The following is a 20,310-nucleotide window of genomic DNA, read 5'->3' on the forward strand; positions in this document are numbered from 1 at the left end:
GCCAGACCCCTCTCAAGAGGGGAAATAAAACAAAAATCTAAAAGGCAACTTTTTATACCACTTAAATGAAATAAAGGAAGGGACTATCCTTTGGCCCCAGTCTCCATTAACAGTCCTCCCCATACACATAGTACACTTAAATTCCATGCTATATTTTCTGTACTCCAAAGCATTTTCTGATTGAAACCCAGCCAAGTTGTAAGTGCATCTCAGCTGATTTCTCCGTACAACCTGCTGCCAGAGGTGCTGTCCCTTCAGGTCATGGTCTGGCTCCCAGGAAGCATTGCAGGGGCTGTAAGAAGGCAGGATCTTAGGGGACCTTAAATCTTTGTTACAAATGCCTGTAATGAAGGTATTCCTGACAGCGACTATCCACCCTGTGCTCTATCCAATGATGAAGCCCCCCATTTCAATCCCAGTTCCAATATTTTTCCTCTTGCTAAGGTTTTTTCCCCCCCAACATCTAATGTGACTCTATCCTGATGCAACTAAAGCCCCATCTTGCATACATTTGCTCCCACAAGCTAAACTCTAAGGCCTTCTCTATTTCTGCTAGACGTCTGATCCATGAGACCACCAGCTTTCTCTGCTAGATACGCCAGTCCATATACTTTGTTAAAATAATGTACTAAGCTTATCAATATCAGAGGTTAACTTTTGCTGTTCAGATCATATTTGAGGCATCTCTGGTGCATTTCAATGCGCAGGGAAATCGGGAAGGCTCCTGTGTGTACAGTCCCAGGAACCTGGGAGCTGCTTGGGCACATGCTCCATAGTCACACTGCAGGATGCAGAGCATATTTCTTTGTTACTTTCCCGTGCTTTTTAGGGAAAGCCATTCACTTTGCCACACCTCTGCTTCCTACTCATGCAAACTACCCACTGAGGTCCCTTAACCCGGCTCGTCGCAGAAATGAGTCGTTGACCTTCCACCTCTTCTCATGTTGCAGGATTCCAGGAGCATTGGACACTCAGCTAATTTCAGTGAAGACAAAAGGCTGCTGTGTAATTCTGGGACTGTTTCTCCAATTATTAGCATGGGAAAATTATGACATCACACTTACCCATATCTTTTCATGTCTCAGGATTTTCCATCTTTATGGAGACAAACATTGACTGATTCGTTTTGAAAATATAAAATATTAATCATCACACATTCTGTTAAGGAAATAATGCTAAATTAGCCCAATAATTAGAAGTTGTGAATTATCTGGTCAGATCTGATAAATGAAGAACAGCAAGGAGCTTTAAACACCCTTTACTTACATACCTCATATGTTACCTCGTATTTTATCATTGCAGTTACATGCATACGCTCTGGGAAGAAGATTCGTGTACATGTACATCTTTAGCTATTTTGCCATTTTTTAATCTTACCAAAACACCTCTTCTAAAGATGCCTAGAATATTTCCAAACCTTGAGGTGCATAAATTAGTGCTGCTGCATAAGGCAACCCTAATTTATGCACTCACTACAGACCCAATTAGTTCTTCTGTAAGAGAATGCCAAACAGATTTTCTTAATAAAGCAGAACACATCACATCTAATATTTATACCAAATACAGAGTTTTAACTCTGTCACTTTGTGTTACTAACCCCAGACTTTGAGAAAGGAATTCTGAAATTGGCTGTTCCCCCCCACCCCCCCCGATGAGCACCACTGGCAGAACACGGGACAGATGATCAGTTTGGACAGATCAATGCCAATCGAGTGACACAGATTTACATCGGCTGTACGTCTGGATGGCTCAGGGCAGTCCTACAACACCCGTGGGACGGGAGCACACGGTGGCGACTCTGCAAGCTTACCCTCCTCCTGCATGCAGTAGCACCCTTCACCCCCGCAGGCACACCTTGGTGAGCAGACTGCTGTCAGGGACTCTGTCTTGATTATACTCTTGTTAATATTTTAATCTTTTCCAGCCCAGATGGCCCAATTCCTTAGTTAAGGCTGAGACACACCTGAGCGCTTGCAAGCTAAGGCTCTATCAGGAGCAGTGAGAAGCAACACGCTGAACTGGGAGAAGCAGCCCACAAGACAAGCGGTGATCATGTTTGTGCCTCTGGTATTTCTCACTCAAGTTGGGAACCAGAAATCCTGCCAGATCTCCGTGTGCTGCGGTGATTCCGTATCAACACCCTCCCTGCGTTTGTAACCTACTTTGGGTATCTCCCACCTATTTTGTCGCTTCAAGTTTTGGCTGCCCCCAACGCAGAGGGCATCAGAGCGCGTGAGGTACCACATCAAACTGGCCAAATCCTGGGCCAAAGTTTTAGAACTTGACATTGGTTTGCACAGTAAAAACTAAACAAAAATATTTATGGGGTAAAAACCAATGCTATGTAGATAACCTAGAAGATAAGCATCAGAGAGTTTTCTGCCTATGAAGTGGGCAACAAGCTGATCCCAGAAAAAAAAAGAGCAAGTGAAATGGGGGGCTGCTTGTCTACATCCTCTCTGAAAACAGTGATTCAAGATATTGCCGTCCCACATACAATAATGCTTGCAGTGGCTACAGGCACAAACACCACGATTCTGCCGCTGCACGTCAGACAAGCACACTAAGTCACTTCAGATGACAAGCAAGTGTTTTCTCATCTTTTTCGTATTTATTTCAAGCAGATTGGTCAAAATGAGCCATTTTGATTTTCACGGATACGTACGTTAGCTTCGTTCCTTTGCCTAACAACCTCTAGTTGAGGCTTTTCTGATACATTAAAACGATTACATCAACATTTTAGAGCAGATCAAGATAAACATTCACCCTATTATTACAGCCATAAGGAGAATCCCACACCACCAGATGGGTAATGGGATCCACCTGCGATACAGACGATCCAGTCAGCGCTCCCATTTTACATCCCGCAGTCACCAGGGATCTCAGCCTTCCAGACCTGCACAGGATCCAAAATCCTGGGTAAGGACACACATGCTTTTTGGTCACGTATGTTTTGTTTTAAGTGTACAACTATGCAATGAAGTTTGACATTCCTTAAGCAGAGGGCAGTATTACATCAGTAAATGGTTATTAAAGTTACCTGATCTACAGTATATGAAATTGCATTCCTGCAGCCTAAAGATACATATTCCAGGTAACTGACTATATATAAAGTTTCAGCAACTACAACTATATTCAATTACTGCAGAAAATGATATCTAGGAAAGCGTTCCAGTCTCCTCCTCCCCACACACACTTTGCTAAAAAAAAAAATAAGTCTTCTTCTGAACATATTGCTTTACTTTGATCGAGTCCTTTTCCTAACTCCTTTCTCAGACTTAATCCCAGAAGGTTCACTCCTCTCTCCTCATTGTATATCACAATTACCAGCTCATTAAATATAAATGTAAGAGCTACTCTGTCCACTATTATCCTCTAAACCCGCACATTCCCCTGCTCCTCGTGGACCTGGCGCTGCAATCCACTAACAAGAATAACTACTCCGAGTTTCCCTTTGATTCCATGATGCTTGGTCCTTCTGGCTCCTGTAATCCCTAAACACTCTGCTGACGCTGCCCCTCTTAATGGAAAAGCTGGAGCTGAAAATCCTGCCAGGAGATAATGTTCACCAGCAAAGTCTCAGCCCTAAAACTTTTGCTAGCGCTTTGACATTTGTGTAACATTCAGAAGCCGCTTGCTCACACAGAGATGCTATTCTCTACCAGTGAAGCACTTCAGATGGAAAGTATTATCTATTCCTAACTGACATCTTCCACTAAATGGAACATTTAATTAATTTGGTCCTAGGCCAGTCTGATCTCTTTTGCTTGCATGACGACGAACACGACTTGTAACTCTTTGGCACAGCTTCTTCTCCTCCTCCTCCCCTTTAGAAGGAACTTCAGTTGTTTACAGAATAGATACAAGAAAATCCAAGCTGGTACGGTGACACATCATTAGTTAAAAATACACCACAGCATAAAGAGCTTTAGTACAGAGCGAGCATTGGAATGCAGAATTACACGAAAATGGCTTAGGAAGGAAAATGAAAGTCATCTGGAAACTGATGATTTTTTTTCTGCTACCGGCTGTAGCAGAAGAACAAAAAAACCGCAACTGCTTTGTGTATTACTACATAAAATAAATTTGGTACAATTAACTGAGTCGAAAATACAGTATAAGGGGTTATAAAAATATTTGAAGTGTATCTCTAAAATGCAGATGGTAAACGCAGGGTATAAGGCGGGGGAGAGATCTCAGAAGATAAAACACACAAACAAAGGCCTACAAGAGTGTAAAAACTGCAGGTCACTGACCAGAGCCAGGCTTGCACAACAAGCTGAGACAACGCAATTTGTGACACAGTAAGTTACAGAAAGCACTAGAGACAAAAGAAATGGAAATCCAGCAAAGATGACAGCATCTCCTTGGGACATTCACTGTGCAGAAACCCACGAAGCTACTTAGCACGCGCGTCACACGTACGGTCTGGCAGATGTACGCGATGCGTTCTGACAGTAACAAAGAGCATAAAACGGGGATGCCCGGACTCAGCCCGCATCTACAGCTCTGTCTGAAAACCAAAGCAACTTCCAGATGCGAGCGACACCACTGGAGAGAGAAGTAGCACGTCTCCTGTCTGAAGTTATCTGTAACGCTGCATAAGGACTTTGAGCTGCCGCAGATTCTCTTGGCAGCTGAAAGAGCAAGCCGAGGTCCACATTTCTCTAGGACAGCATGGGCAGAGGTCCTCATAAAAAGACCACTTAATCCTCACTTAGCAACACAAAGGTCACACTAACGTAATTAACTGAAAAACAGCAGATGAATTTTAATACGGTAACACCCACCCGTACTACGTGGGCCGCAGCCACAAGCCCTTCTGCTTTCGGGCACAACGTCACACACCTAGTGCGGGATCCTCGTCACCCACGAGCAGCCGAGGCTTCAGGGGGCACATACAACCACATCCAGCCCTGCGGTGCTGCAGCCCCCCGGGCCGCTCTGGGACCCCAGGGTAAGCCCTGTTGTGCTGTTGTCTTGGTCATAATGACTTGGGCGCCAGCAATCTATGTCCACCCCGGGCCATCTGCTCCCAGACTGGCATCCCAGACTTGTGCCCAGAATGGAAGACATTGGCCAAAGCCAACCATCTTGACCCAAGAGGGGACCCTTTGAGCCCTCCGCAGCGCAGCGGCCCGGGTGACCCTGTGTCTGCCCGGGGCTGGGACGCCTCGCGGGGGAGATTTCGCAAGGATCGAAAGGGCGTCTGCTGGCGATTGCGCGCGGACTCAAAGGCCTGGTTTCGCTAGGTTCACCGGCCATGCGCTGATGAATGCCAGCACAGAGTAGTGAGTAATTTATAGAAGTAAGTAATACTGCCCTTTTTGTGACAGGTTAACCTCAGGGGAGTGTGCGTTCAAATTGACTATATCACACACATAAAACATTGACCAAGTCTGAGACCAAGATTGGACCTAACTGCACCTAGACTTCTCTCTGAAAACAGCTTAGAAAGCAAGGGGGTCTATTCTGAACCTCATGACTCAACAGGAGGGTCCTCCTATCCCCTGCATCCACGGTCCCTCTGAATCGTTCTAACTCGAGTATACCTCAATTTTCCTTTGTGCACCTCTAAGTAATAGAGTGACCCTTGCCAGTTTCAGCTCTAATTTGCTATGTTGATTCTAAAAAATTCCAAATTGCTGTTTTAAGTTGACCAACATTGTTGAGATTATACAACCTAATACTGTTATCTATTTCAAAAATATTAGTAAATCTTAAATAGCTAATCAGAGCCGCATGACAAATCATATTCCCAACAATTTGGTGTAGTCGGCCATATCCACAAATCTGTATTTGCGACAAGTTGGTGTAGTTGGCAGGATCCACGGGGTTTCATTTGTGACAACCCTCAACTTGTGTTTAGCTTAATTAAATAGCAACTGTAATTAGTACACAACATGGAAGGCCTAAAGAGATGCTAAAGAAAGAGTGTTGCCGAGTGCCAGAAAGGGGGTCATACGTCCTCGGCGAGTCAGTCCATTCCCTTCCGATATCCTTCTAGTCCAAAAGAAAAGCCTAGCCAAGCTAATCAACGCAACCCCCATTACAGATTGATAAGAAAGACTGCAGCTGGCTATAAAACGGTACACACTGAAGTACAACAGAAGCCAACAATAAGGCAAGAACAGTAATAAAGAAACTAGGGTGGGTTTTCGTATGCGTTGGTGGGAACAAGGAACACGTGAACTCATCTCAGAACAAGGTGGTGCTGAGCCAGAACAGATGTGAGCTGGTCCCAAGAGCCTGCAAGCTGTTTAGGATACTTGAATTCTAAAGATGGGCAAGTTTAAGATCTTGGTGTATAAAAAGAAGTTATGAGCAATATATTCTCATAGCACTATCAAACATAATTATAACAATGAGATTGTCAATGGTGAAGGCTAGAGTTGCTGTTCAAGTAGCAGAACTTAATGCACAGCCTACTGCAGCCACAGGACGGCACACCTTTTGAAAAAAGGTCATCAAGAAAAAGTGAAAGCAATGCTATAATGACATTTTACAGGGGGGAAGAGAGGTACCTCTAATCATGAGCCTCTGAAGAGGTGTTTTAATTCTAGGATAACAGACTGTGGCAAAACCTAAACAAAACAAAAGAAAATCAGGACACATCTGTTCAGCATGAAAACAGTTTTTCCGTCTGCTTCCTGTGGAAGGAAAAAAAAAAGACTTCAAGGACTGTTCTGAAGATAACATCTCACATATCAAAGCAGGCGATACAGTAGAATTGTGATAATTCTTGTGGAATGAGACGAATGAAGATTAAGAGAAAAATGAGGAAATAAGAGATCTTTGAACTACTTTGAAGTAGGGCACCACAAAGGTGATCCAAATTCCCATTAACTTCAGTAGCACATGGCACAGTTTACTAGCTGATGGCTCCACATTCAGGAAAAACTAGTATTGGGTAGTTCAAGCTATTGAAATAAGTAAATTAACAGCAAGCAACAACTGATAGGCATTGCTGCACGCTCATAACTGGTAACGAGTGAGAAGTACAAAGGAAAACACAGACCTAATAGTAAGAGTGTTACAGGAAAGAGTGGATGGAGAGAAGTTGTTTTACGTGAAGAGGAATGAAAATAGTGGCTGTGAGACTGAATTGGTAAGTTCTGAAAGATTTAAGTGGCAAGGAAGATGAAGCGATGAAAAAAGACCAGGAGGATTTACACACTGGGGACCAAAAAAAGTCATATTCTGGTTTCTTCTTTATGGCACATGGTATATTGAGGACAGCTGCCACTCAATAACTAGTGAATTAACATTTTACTAGAAAACTGAGCAGGGCAGTTGCACTACATCTCCACAGATCCCTTCCCAACTCAACTCTATGAAAACAAAATTTACAACGTTTTATACAAAGTTTTATTATTTAAAAAGTAAGATTATGAGAAATCAAAGCCAAAACATGCTTCCAAGTAACGAGGCAAAGATGTTCTTCCTAAGATGGTATAAATAGATACAGCGATCAGGTTGAATGAATTAAGCAAAAGAAAGATCTTAGTTTCCTTCTCAATAAAGACACTAACTTCAACTGTGCTCCTGAGTAAAAGAAAGTAATAATTAAAATTCAAAATAGACTTCAAACTTTGCCCTAAAGAGTATTTATTATTCCTTCAGTTGGGAGATTTATCCTTAGAAGCAATGCTTGCCAAAGTACTTTTGTGGGGGCAAGAGATGCAAACCTGTGCCTAAGGTCGGCGCAGCAAGAGACAGACAGACCAGGCAAACGCTTCAAAGAGCAAGTCATGCTGTAACACCTGCTTTGCACAATCATATTTATAATACTTTGTATTGATAGCAAGAGGGCAATAGAGTTAGGGTAATAGAATTATTTTAATCTGCAAAGCAAAGATTAATTTTACCCAATTATGGATTTCCTGAAGCACCTTAATTTCTGTTTAAGTTGTTTATTTCTTGGGAGTCAAGTCTTTAAAAACAAATTGAGGAGGAATAGCATTAAATGTGCCACAAGGAACCACGAGGGGTAAACAGGCTCTGGTGCTTCATGCAAAGATGGCTTAGTTTTCAATTTGCTGATTTCTAGCCAGAGGTGTCACTTTTTTCAGTTTCAAAGGGCTCCAGCACCATGAATCTAAGCAAAGAACTTGAATACGCCGGTGCAGTATCAAAAGCTGGCAGCAGTCATTTCATATTTCTGAATTTCAGCACAAAACACACCTTCATGTTTGCGGACTTGGGCATTTTTTTTGCTTTATGAATATTTGGGTTAAAGGGCATCCGAGATGCAGAGTTGGTACCCCTCATTTACATTTCTAAAGTAAATGTTTAATATTCTAGTAGTCTGAAATTAATTTCCTAAATGTTAATTGATGCTATTGAAAATAGCTAAGGGCATATTCAAGGCATTTCAAATGATTAACACAAGACTTGATAGCAAAGAAGCCATTTTAGCAATGGTCAAAACCATTGCCATAATTCTTGTCCCACCTGCAGCAAAACACACTTTTTTTTGCTTACTGAAAAACAAGTAAAACGAGTGCAATTTAATCTAAAACTGATACTCATTTCAAACCTGAGTCGTCCTCCCTCCTTCACTCGAGGAGTGGAAGCTGTTCAAACTCCCTTGCCACTCAGCCCCTCAAACACCACAAACACATCTTTAAATAATTAAAAGAAAAAAAACTTAATAACGTTTTATTTACAGCTCCAAACCCGACAGGTCAACAGCCCGAGCACTGGAAAGCAGGTAGGTACAACCTCGCCACCTAGGCTTTGGGTCTCGGGCTCCCATGCTGAGCGTCCCAGAGGTCCCACTGTCCTCCCTTTGTACAGTTGGACTCTGGAAGACAAGCACCACCAAGAGCCTGCCAACATCCTCTACCTCCTGTCAGCTTGTTTTCAACGGGTATTAGCTTTTAATGAAAGCTTGTGGAAATAAGAACACTTATTTCTTTCAAGCATTTGCTTTGAAGGAGGTCTCTTTAGCCAGCTCACCAGCCAGTCGCACCGAAAGCTGAGAGTCGACTACAAAAATAAGAGCTTTTAAACAATTGATGCATCTCGCTGACTCATCGTAATACCTGAGCGCACCGGGACCAAGCAGAGCTACCCAGAATTACGAACGCCGCACGAGGAAGCTGCTCTGCCCAGACACATCTGTACAGCAGAGCACACCTGCTCTCACCCCCCATCCTCCCCGCCACGAGCGGCCAGCGGCTTGCGCTTCCCTGTCATTCCAAGCTTTCTCTCCAGCCTGATCCCACAGCCTGGGAAAGCTGGGTTAAAAAGAAAGCGATCACATTTCCTTTCTACAAACCTATTTAACACTTATTGCACGCGTTGTCATTGCGCTACGGTTTGGGAAGGAAGGCTCACTGCAGCCGTCTTGCTAAAGCTGAGGTTTACCTTCTCAGCCTTCTGTTCCTGCGTGCTGCGTACCTGCACGTAGGCTGCCTCCCTCCTATCAAAGCCCAAGAGAATAACTGTCAATATTTATAATTACAACAGCCATTGCTTCAACCCAAGAAAGATTCTGCTTTTAACTTTGCCACGTCACACGAGGCATTTGCATGGTTGTATTCAGACTTTTACATCTTCCACACCTGATAAAGCTCTTTCATGTTCATTTTGATGCTGGGTTCTGATCAAGATGCTTGAGCTGAAGAAATTCTCCCTCTGAAAAGGGCTTTGTAGCTTACCAACGCTTTTTGCCCTGGTGAACTACAAAACACTGAAGAGAGACGTGGAGGGTTTGAAATTTACCTCTCAAGATTAGCAAATGAATTTATAGTTCTTCAATCCTAAGGAGGCTGATATGCTTTTTCAAAAAACTGGAACTGGCACAGGTGCTGCAGGGAGCCTTTTCAACCCACGTCTTCTAGCAAAGTGAGCAACTGTTCTAGCTTAAATTGCTTCCTAAAAAGAAATTTTAAAAGGGGTAAAAAGTTGCTTTTGATTTCAGAAGTCCAGCCTATATCCACAACACTTGTAAGATACTAGATACAACAGATCTAACTGAATTTAGTTATCCTCAATGTTGTCTTTTAATAATTGATTATTTATCTGCAAGAAAGCATACGGTGTTCACCTTCCAGTTTGCAGGATGGACTATGACTCGATTCAGATTAACAATCTATTAAGTCTCAAATGCACCAAGACCACGCAGCAGTCCAGCCTCAGTGGGTATGCCGGGGAAAACGCATCTGTCTAAGAGTAAACAGAAAATCATGTCATTCCAGAACTGTCACTCCTGCATTTTTTCGGGAGCTCTACACTCACGTAAGTATCCCTTGAGGCACCAGCCACCAGGAGATACAGGATGACGGATGTACTGTCTCTAACAGCCAATCCTACTGTGATTTTAATTGAGTTACAGCAGCCATTTTATTTTTTGCAGCACCTCTAGACTCTGTATAGCTTGCTTGCTTCCAGTGATTCAGCAGTTTATTTCTCAGTACACTAATCCCTCCGTAAGACAGTTTCTCATTCCTTTTAAGTAGTGCTTCTGACAGCAGCTACCTATATCTTTGTTGTTTAAGGCTCTCCCTTTTTTTATTAAATAGAAAGTAGTTTATCTCAGACATACTTCTTTTGCTTTCAGACTCTACCACTTTTACAACCATGAGAAGGGTCTGTCTTTCAGCGGTTCACGAGTTTGTCCTCACAATATCCTGTTCCTCTATACCTTTAAGCTCACCTGATGACAGCGTTGCAGAAATTAAAGAGAGAAGAAAGGGGACCTGAAGCCCAGAGGATAAGCAGCAGACAGTGACACCCGCCTATAAACGTAAGCCAGCTGTGAAATATTCTTCACAGCATCTGGAAAACGCGTGTTTATTTTGCTATTTACAGGGGACCGCAATGAAACTGCCAACTGGCTATTGTAGTTGCTGACCTAACGGGTGCAGGAAAATCACGCAATAGGAAAAGGCAGAACAGGCAAAAGCGACTGCCAGGACCTGCCTCTGCTAGAGCAGGCTGTGGGACGTGTCAGCAGCTCTATCATTCAATAACGCCTTTGAATCAAGGCTGATGCATCTTGACCTAGCTATTTAAGCAATGGCTTAAAACTTACTCAGTTTAGTGACTCTTTATTGTAGTAATGAACACTTTAAAAATACCATAATAATTGCTTTTGACTATAATCATCCAACAGCCATTAGCTGTTTATCTCAGAAAATTAATCCTCAAAGGGTGACCCTCATGTCCAAAATACGCTCTCAGTCATGAAGAATGACTGATAAATTATTCCAAGCTAGTCCACAGAACCCCTTTTAGTGGCATTTTATCAAAGTTACTTTCCCCTTAATCAAAGGCTAATGCAACATGAAATCCTTAAATATGGGCTGCACCGTAAGATAAAGTTAGCAACCTTGAAAAGGCTGGAAAATAGCAATTTGCACACACAAACACAAGATTTAGAACTACCATCATAACCTGCATCATCCATCATGAGCAACAGTGGCTTTAACAGGACTATTTTCAGAGTATATTAAACATCATGATATCTTAACCTCCTTGTAAGGCCATGATAATCTCTTTACAATATCAAACAAGTGCAGAAGGGCAGATTTGCTTCATGCAGAGATATTCTTTGCATCAGACTTCATAAGTAATGGCACTGCTGCCGTCCCAGACATTTGTTGGCATTATTTTCAGCCCCATATACCCACTCAGGGGACACAGACAACACACCTTCACACACGTTCTGAAAGACAATATACTCTGGAAGTTTTGCACAACTGCAAGAGCTCTCGGTGACGTGAGGGGCATCTCTTTGGAAATAGCTCACCTTCCAAATCCTGCTTGCAAGGGAGAGGTCTGCGCAGGAGCCCATGACTTTTAGCATAAATTTATTATAGGTTTTGCTCAAGTATCTGATCAGCGCTTTTGTAGTCATCATGTTCTTAAGAAGTTATGAACACTCTATCCTAAATGTTTCTGTTACATAAGGAAGGAGAAAATCTCAAGCAACTGCCCCTGCAATATTATAATTCAAGTTATAGGTATCAAAAAGTTGTCATTTCATTCTGCTGTAAAATTAGCAAACTATGAGGTGCAACTTCAAGGAGAGCAGAGGCTGGTCATCTTTTAAGAGGCACCACTAAATCCACCGTAAAATGGCAATTTTGCTAATTCAGTTTTTCAAATTACTTTAGAACAATTGATTCAGTTTTAGTTGTTTGGGTTTTCCATGAAGACGGGAGCACCGGCGGCTTGAGAAACTCAACTAACACCAGCAGTGCCTTCTTTCTTCTATAGAAAGAGCTGGCAGAAAGGCACAGAAGGTGCAGAGGGAGAGAATGGGACTGGGATGGAAAGAAACCAGGAGATAAGGAGGAAATAACATAGATGATCTTCAGAGATGCAGGGAAAGAGTAAGAGCACATGGTGGCAGACACACCTGGCAATAAGGAGCCTAGGAAGGAGGACAGTTATTTTCTATGGACCTTGAGAAGCAGAGGGATGCCTGGACATCAAACAACTCATTTTTGGAGGAACGATCTAAAAATTAGACGCAGCAAGCCTATATCCGAGTAACCCTCTTGCACGCCGACCCACAGCACCTCCAGTTGAGGAAGTTTCCACCTGAAACGAGCGGCAGTTCTCCAGACTCAAGTAGCCAACAGCTACAAGACAAACATTCACACACCCCAAGCAAATGGGAAGCTACCCCTTTGGTGCTGGGTGGCAGTGGAAGACAAGAGACCCTACACTTTCAAACCATTCTGCGACTGTTACACAGACTATAAGGCAGAAAACATATTCTCTATAATTTCCTTTCCTAGAGCTATTACCCAGCACATTCAGCATTCCTATGCAGGAAAGGACATTTTTCCAGCGCAAGTGTACACTGTGTCTGCTGGTAATATTTCTAATTAAAATTACACGGTAAGCCTGTTGTTGAATACAATGCACAGATGCTACAAGCTTTCCAAGACGACTGTTAGCCTGTAGCTCTTTTAATTAGCTTGGCGGGTAATAAAGTAGCATTTTATAATTATGCTATTAAAACACACAAATGTTTCCTTCAAATCTGTACTTACCCAGTCACTTAGGTAAAAAACAGCCAGTTTTGGCTCAAACAGACCAGAAGCAAAACCCCAAACTTGGCTTCCTCCGTGCCTTGCTTGTGGCTTAGCAAGGACCACATGCAGCTTGAGAATGGGGGTTTGATCATCCTTCCCCCAGAACTGAAACATGGGGTCTGCAAATTCAGGTTTTACACACAAGTGTGATTTTGTCAAGCGTAACAAGGTGCGTGACCCCTCCCTTTCCTAAAAGGCATGCTGTGTTTGGTTCTTTGAAGGCACAACGCTGGATCTCAGGGTATCCTGCCAGCAAAGAGCCCCATCACCAAGGGGCAGATTTTAGATACACAAAGTTAGCACAAGTTCTCTGCTCAGGGCATCAGAGGCTTTGGTTTGGGGTTGTTTTTCAGTTGCTATTCTGACCCCCACCCCTTCCCATACACCACAAGAACACAATTCCAGCTGATGGTCCTGTGTAATGGTTAGGTCTGATAACATCACTGAACTTTTAAGTGCTCGTATTCACTAAAGTACTTATCCACAGTTAACTTTTTTAAATACCGCACCATTTATACCACAGAATTGAGGCATTTAACACAAATTCTGATCACATTCTTGCTAATGAGAAGTGTTTACCAAATAGCGAGGTTGTTCAGTAAACAGAAAGCAATTTCCATTCTTCCATCTATAGTGGTGTCAGCATTTGCAAGCCATTACTAGTATGCATATAGCTGTCTACTCTGGTCGTTCACACTTGCTATCAAACTGGCATTTAAGGATTTGGAATGCAGAACACAAGTCTGCAGCCTAAAAATAATATCCTGAGATTTGATCCTGCACTTCTTATTCAGGCTCAATTAATCAAGGTTGCCTAACTCTTCAGAAGTACTTTTCATCAACAGATTGAAAACACTTTCCAAATGAAATAGGTATCGGCATCTCCTTTTTACTACGGAGAACCTGAAAACAAGATTTCACCTGAGAAAGGGCTTTGAGGCTAATTTGGGAGTACTGTCCAAAGGGATGAAGAGTCCATTATTCAAAGTTATCTTTTATATTAAGAAATAAGCTTTTCCTTTCAGACTGCTAGAAAGTGATATATCAGAAAATTTATCATACTGTCTTTGAAAACCTCACACAAAGATAGCTTTGCAAATTTCAGAAGGCCCAAGCTGAATAGGAATGGTTTACTTGATCTACAGCAGTAACTCAGTTTGCATCATAAACACCACCCAGGACTGAGGGGAAGCTTCTGAATTACTCCAAGGAAAAGAATTAAGAAATTAAATATTTTGATCAGAAAGCATCTGCAACCCCTCTGAGCAGGTAGGGCAATAACGCCTAAAAACTAAGGGAAACCATATTTAAATATTTCATTGTAAGCTCTGAAAAGGTTTTGTTCTCCTTTGGAGAGAATATAATTCATGCTTAAAAGCAATTTTATCCATGGAGACTGGCTACATGGAAGCCAAGCTTGGCAGGGCAGTTTTGGGACAGGGCAAAAGCAACAGAGTAGGGATGCAGAGGAAAGCACAGCCGGAAAGGCACAGCCTTCGCCCTCCTGACTGGACCAGCGCTGGACACTCCAAAGAGCAAGATATTTCACGCTTAAAATTAAGTTTCATAACTGACACTGTTCCAGAAAAAACCCACAGGACAGTTTGAGGATATATAGGACAAAATCCACCTGCCAACTAACAACATTGATTCCTTTGGACATTCAAGCTGAGATGCCATTAAGAAAATTTGAGTTTCAGAAATGCCACAGGGTGGTTTGGCTAATTCAATGATTAAACACCAATTCTGAAAAATCTCATGACAAGAAAAATAAGGGCCAAACCAGAAAACACACTATTGATAACAAGGTATTAGTATCCATTTACAAAAAAAAATTCACTCCAAGTTATATAGATTCTTTTAAGCAATGGTACATTTACAAAAATAGTTTTCTGAAGGCAAGCTGTTCCATGTTTTCTATAAACCTTCCATGCAGAATTGCCTAAATGCAATATATAAACGCTAAGAACTTAAATTCAGATTTCTGATATATTTTAACAACGGTAAACAAAATCCACTGTCAATATACCCAGAAACTAAGGGGCAGATTCTTTAGTCTAAGGCACAAATAATGCAAAGATCTTGACATTCAATGCAGTGACGCTGGGGAAGAGAAATCAGTATCACCAACAAACCAAAATCAGTGTTAAAGAATTGTTACCTTGTCCTGTGCATGATATGTAGACGTCAGTCAAATTTCCAATACCTGAAAGTAGAAATTCATATGGAAAGTCAGCTATACTGATATCTTAAGTCGTTAAATTCATTCTTACCCACATTAACTTATTTTGCATAGAAATTTGATTAACTTTAGGGTGCTATTTTCAAAGTACCACAAGATAAAAGCAGTGAAAGGGTCTGATATTCTATAGAATCTTTCCACCGCTTGGTTCAGTTTCCCCCCGACCTCTCGGCGAGCCCCAGCGTGATGCACCGCTCACCAGCCCGTTGCTCGCTGTGGACTCCGCACTGGAGTTCAGCCAGTCTACCTGGGACTACCTGAACATCATTTTCTCATCTCTGACTTCACCACATGCTGAAACTCTTCCAGCTGCTAAAGCCTCTCACAGTGAATCCCCCTCTCCCCCACCCCCGCTCAAATGCCCCCAGCCAGCCAGGTTTGGCATAAACCCACAGCTTCCCCTCCCATCACCGCTAACTCAGTGCGACTCTCAGTTGACAAACCAACCTGAATCCCAAAGACGGGGCTGAAGCACAGCCATTTCCCAAGAAGTTCTAGTACAACCATTAGATCACCCAAACTACTCGCTAATCAACGTCTGAAAATTAGAAAGACAGTGAGAAACTGTTTCAAAACACATTTAAGTCATATAGCCAGCTACTGAACATGTGAAGCTACGGGACACACAAAAGGTGTGGTGGATGCAGAAGATAGCCATGAAGTTAGAATTGGGAGCAAACATACTAAAATATAAGCTTTTTTGCACTATCAACACATCCCAGATAGGAGAGGCCCAAAAAAAGTCTCACATTTTGGCCTAAAGATAAGCATTGGTCATCTGTTTTCTAACTGAAGGCTTGTAGGTTGTATTACAAGTCAAGATGAAGAAGTCACATCCAGAGGACCCACCCCACCCTCGCTTCTGCTCCGGTCTAACGCAGTTGCCACTGAAGTCCTCAAGAATACCAACAGCTTCTACACCATGTGCTCTTGCCAGTTTTACTGTGGGAGATTTTGTGCTTACGTTACTGTAGTCTACAGGGATATTTGGCTTCATTTCACAAAGGAACCACTCTCAAGCAATCAGCAGCTTTTCAGCAAGGACTTGGTGCGACGTTTGTCAGCCTGAGCTTCAGAGTTATGCTCACAAAGCAAAAGGAGTTGCAGACTGGCTCATCTGCAGCTTTGCACGGCAGTACTTTGCCACCCACATTTGCTGGAGGGAAGAGCTCCCTTCCAGTCCAAGTGACCTGATGGGCAACAGGTGGGATCCAGCACCAGCACCGAGCACGGGCAAGCACGTTCGCAGAGGAACAGGCTTCGAGGAAGGCAGAGCCAGATGGAGCCCCACTGAAGTGAGCACAGTGCTAGGTAGAGCGGATAAATATTTGACATTCAGAGCTACGCTAATTAGACATCAAGAAGAAATGAAGGATTTCACACCGATCAAAATATTACTCTATTTACTGTAACTGTTCAACTTACCACTTCAGTCATAGAAAGTTTAGGAGAACAACTTGCACAAGTTAAGAAATGCTTCAACACCAACATTGCTACATATTTTTAGACACCTACGAATCCATCCCTTGCTGCTGAAAACAGAGAAGGAGAAAACCTCCAGCTTTCTTTACTTTGAAAATTCTGATCTTCTCTAGAGATCGATAGGCAAGCATGAAGCTTCCCTGAACTTCTGTGGGCATACAGGGCAGAGAGCCAAAGCAGAAAAGAGGTTTCTTACTAAACACCTGTCACACAACCTTCAGAAACTCATTTGGTTGGGTTTGGGTTTTTAAAATCCCCATCAGGCTTGTGTGCATAACTGAGCTAGGGCGGGGATTTTTTTGGTACTCATGTGGGAGACTCTGGATCAAATCTTCATTTTTCTCTTCCCCCACAATCCCAGCAAACGCATTTACTACTAAGCCCATTTCATTACTGCTTTCTTCTGTAGGAGCTGCTCACGTTGGTTAGATATTCACTCCAGCAGGACGTCTGATCTCCCATATGCCCACTGAGTGCTTTGGACACCGAGTGCTTCGGGGGCAGAAGGAACGGGTGAGTGGTTAATACACCTCTACATTATGACTCCTGTCTACTTCAGAGATCAAGCCAGCAGCACGTACCTACTCAAATCCTTCAGAAATTTCAGCTTCCAACACCAGAAACACTTTTGTGGACAATTTCTTGAGATGCTTTGCATTGGCAGAGAGGTATTGACTTGAAAACCAAGGAACAGGCAAATTCAGCCAAATTCGTCATGTTTTACTTTCACTACAGTATTTCAGCCCATAATAATTGCAAGAGGCTGAACATTGCTCTTCATAGTCATGTGTTTGAGATGGTGATTAAAGTAATTGTACATTATCCTCACAGCAGCACTGAACCTGGACTTCCAGGCTTGAAAACTTAAAGCATTTAAGTTATATGACCCCTAAACATTCAGCAGTGCCCAAGCAATTTCGCTAAATAATAAAAAAACCTCCCATAGCCTCGAGGGTTTGGCCATAACTTGCAATCAATTCAAATGCACACCTTCATTCCAAGTAAAGAACAGGCTGGAACTGAGGGAAAGACAGTTGCTCTCTCCCCTAGGTGACATGATAGAAGGCAGCACGCTAAAAACTGAATTTAGCAGCTTCAGTGTTTTCTGCATCCCTTGTCAACAGAAGGCTTTGAAGAAACTTCAGAACACAGATCAAGTCATCTCCAAAGGGAAAGGCAACAACACTCTTAATGTGGCTCCCCAGTCACCACTCCAGTTGTTCTCGAAGCTACAACTTCCAAGAAACCTAAAATGAAATTCAGTTTTGCACAACCCTCATTTTGTGTAAAGGAACAGCACATACTTCAGGAAAAAAAAAAAATCACTTCAGGATAGAAAATAAAAATAGAGAGGCACCACTCCGTCTCACAGAAATACTGTATAATTACACACACAAAAAAAATAAACTAGTTTTCAGGTGGAGGCAGTTCTTTGGAAGCTGGCAACTGGGAGTACTGATGAGAGCCTGAAGAAGTGCTGATCTCTCATCTGCTCCCAGCAGAAATCTGAACGTTACACCAAGTTTATATTGACACACTAATGCAGTCTGAGCTGAAAGCAGCTATCCCGCAGAAAGGGGAGGTGCATTTCCCACCTGGAAGTTCATTAGCATAATATGCAAATACTGACATTCCTAATGCATCTTTCCTCAGAGTACTTATGCGAGATAAGACTGCAGAGTAAGGGTGATGGCTTGATTTCCTCCTGTAGAGGAACACCTAGTCAGTGGCAGGAATGTTACTGATCCATCAGTCTCAGAAACCCCAAACACAAAAATTCTTCTTGGTCACTTCAAGCATGCAACAACTCATTTGCTGATTTTTTTTTTAATCATCTTTTTACTGTCCCTAGCACTATTCTGGGCTTAGGTTTATCTAACTAGCTTACTCTGGCACTGTTTTGTATTGCCTGCCAAACCAATAGACTAGTCTTGTTCTATCTTCCAAATTCACTGTTTTAAAGAAAGCTTAAATCAGGGAACTATGAGACTTTGCATCTCTCTGCTTCACTGCAGTCTCGAATTAGACACTCGAGAAACCCTCAGACTGCAGATTTGTCTTTATCTGAAATCCCCGATATACTGTTTAAGAGCTTTCCCTGCTTCTGTTTTCTAACACAAACTTGATATCTGTCAAACCTTTCACTTTCTATAAACACAATTATCTTCTTGTTAAGGGAAGAATAAGCCACAGGAGAACCACAAGCCTGCTAGCCTATTGGGTTATTAACAGAGGTTATTAAGAACAGCTTCAGAAGCACTGGATTATTTGATTATTTTCATTTCCAGCAGCCCCACCAGCCTTCCTGAAGGCAGACGTTCCCTGCAGCTGCTCCCACTGCTGTCCCTATTCCCGCTCTCGGAGGGCATTTCTTAGAGCAAAGCCCATGTCCGCACCCACCTACCTCTGCCCAAGACCTGGCTCCGCTGCCCTCTCGAAAACAAAGCAAGAGGACGTTAACTCTGAAGCATCACCTGGTTTTACTACCTATATCAACAGAAGACCAGCAAGCGGTCCAAAGTCAGCCACATCCTTTCCTTGCCAAGGCGCATGCCTTGCACAACAGGAACCCCCACTCAGCATCGTCTACCAGCTGCAGCTGAGACATGGTGCAGCCCTTCCTCACTAACATTCGAATCCTTGGCTTGCCTCCTGTGCGTGAATTCAGTCATTGTTATTAACACAATAGATTGATTATGGGAGCTAAATGGAAAAGACACAGTTTTCTGAAGCTGAAATATAAATCCAGGGCGCATTTGTTACAGCAGCATTTCCTGCGCATTTAAACATTGTTTAGTGAGTCAGCCAAAAGCATTTTGCAAGTGTAATCTATCTTGTGGAGGAAAAACTCAAAAAGCCTAATCACAGTCATAGCTTTCCCAGGGTTTGATAGGTTTAACTTCAAAGTAAAATACTGTCAAAATAGAAATCCCATGTGGTTTATTATTAAAAAAGTGAAAATTAAATATTTCAGAGTGTTATTTGGAGGTAGCAAAGTACCTTGGTCTCATCAAGTGGGGATGAGCATTACACATTTATATTGGATTTTTAGACTTCACAGTGCCATTTGTTTGATGTCATTTGCTTCACAAATGAAGAGAACATTGACCTGCATGACTGCATATTGATAATAAAATAATCTTTAGACACCAGAATTCTTTGGAGAGATTGCCAAAGAAGTCTCAAAATGATTCAGCAGCTGGTTCATAAATTGAACCTGTAAGCTGCATAACCCTTAAAATTATCTTCTGTTACTTAAAATGGGCTTCCCTGCCCCATCAGAATAGACTCTGAAGACACGGCTTGCTGACTGTAGGCAGAGGAGAGGCACCTGTTTGAAAGAGATGTTCTCTCAAAGCTCTTTTCCCACGTAGAGATACAGGTGAAGAGTCCACGTGTGACTAAGAAGCCCAGAATAACTGCTACAGAATCACTGCATTCAGAGAGGATGATGTGTTCATCACCTTTCTACTTTAAATGCAAAGTAATGAAATGCATTAAATTGTTTTGCATTGTCTGGGAGTGATACTC

The 20,310-nt window shown here is 42.4% G+C and overlaps 1 protein-coding gene across 3 annotated transcripts in view; it reads right to left on the reverse strand.

Moving 5' to 3' along the window:
- LOC142058457 (contactin-4) overlaps nucleotides 1-20,310 on the reverse strand; it is a 353,801-nt gene that overhangs the window by 297,721 nt on the left and 35,770 nt on the right. For all 3 annotated transcript variants that reach the window (XM_075095620.1, XM_075095621.1, XM_075095619.1), the window contains exon 2: nucleotides 15,217-15,261. The gene's annotated coding sequence lies outside the window, so the exon portion shown is untranslated. The remainder of the gene's footprint in view (nucleotides 1-15,216; nucleotides 15,262-20,310) is intronic.

This window comes from Phalacrocorax aristotelis, chromosome 6 (assembly GCF_949628215.1).
Source record: "Phalacrocorax aristotelis chromosome 6, bGulAri2.1, whole genome shotgun sequence".
NCBI lineage: Eukaryota > Metazoa > Chordata > Aves > Suliformes > Phalacrocoracidae > Phalacrocorax > Phalacrocorax aristotelis.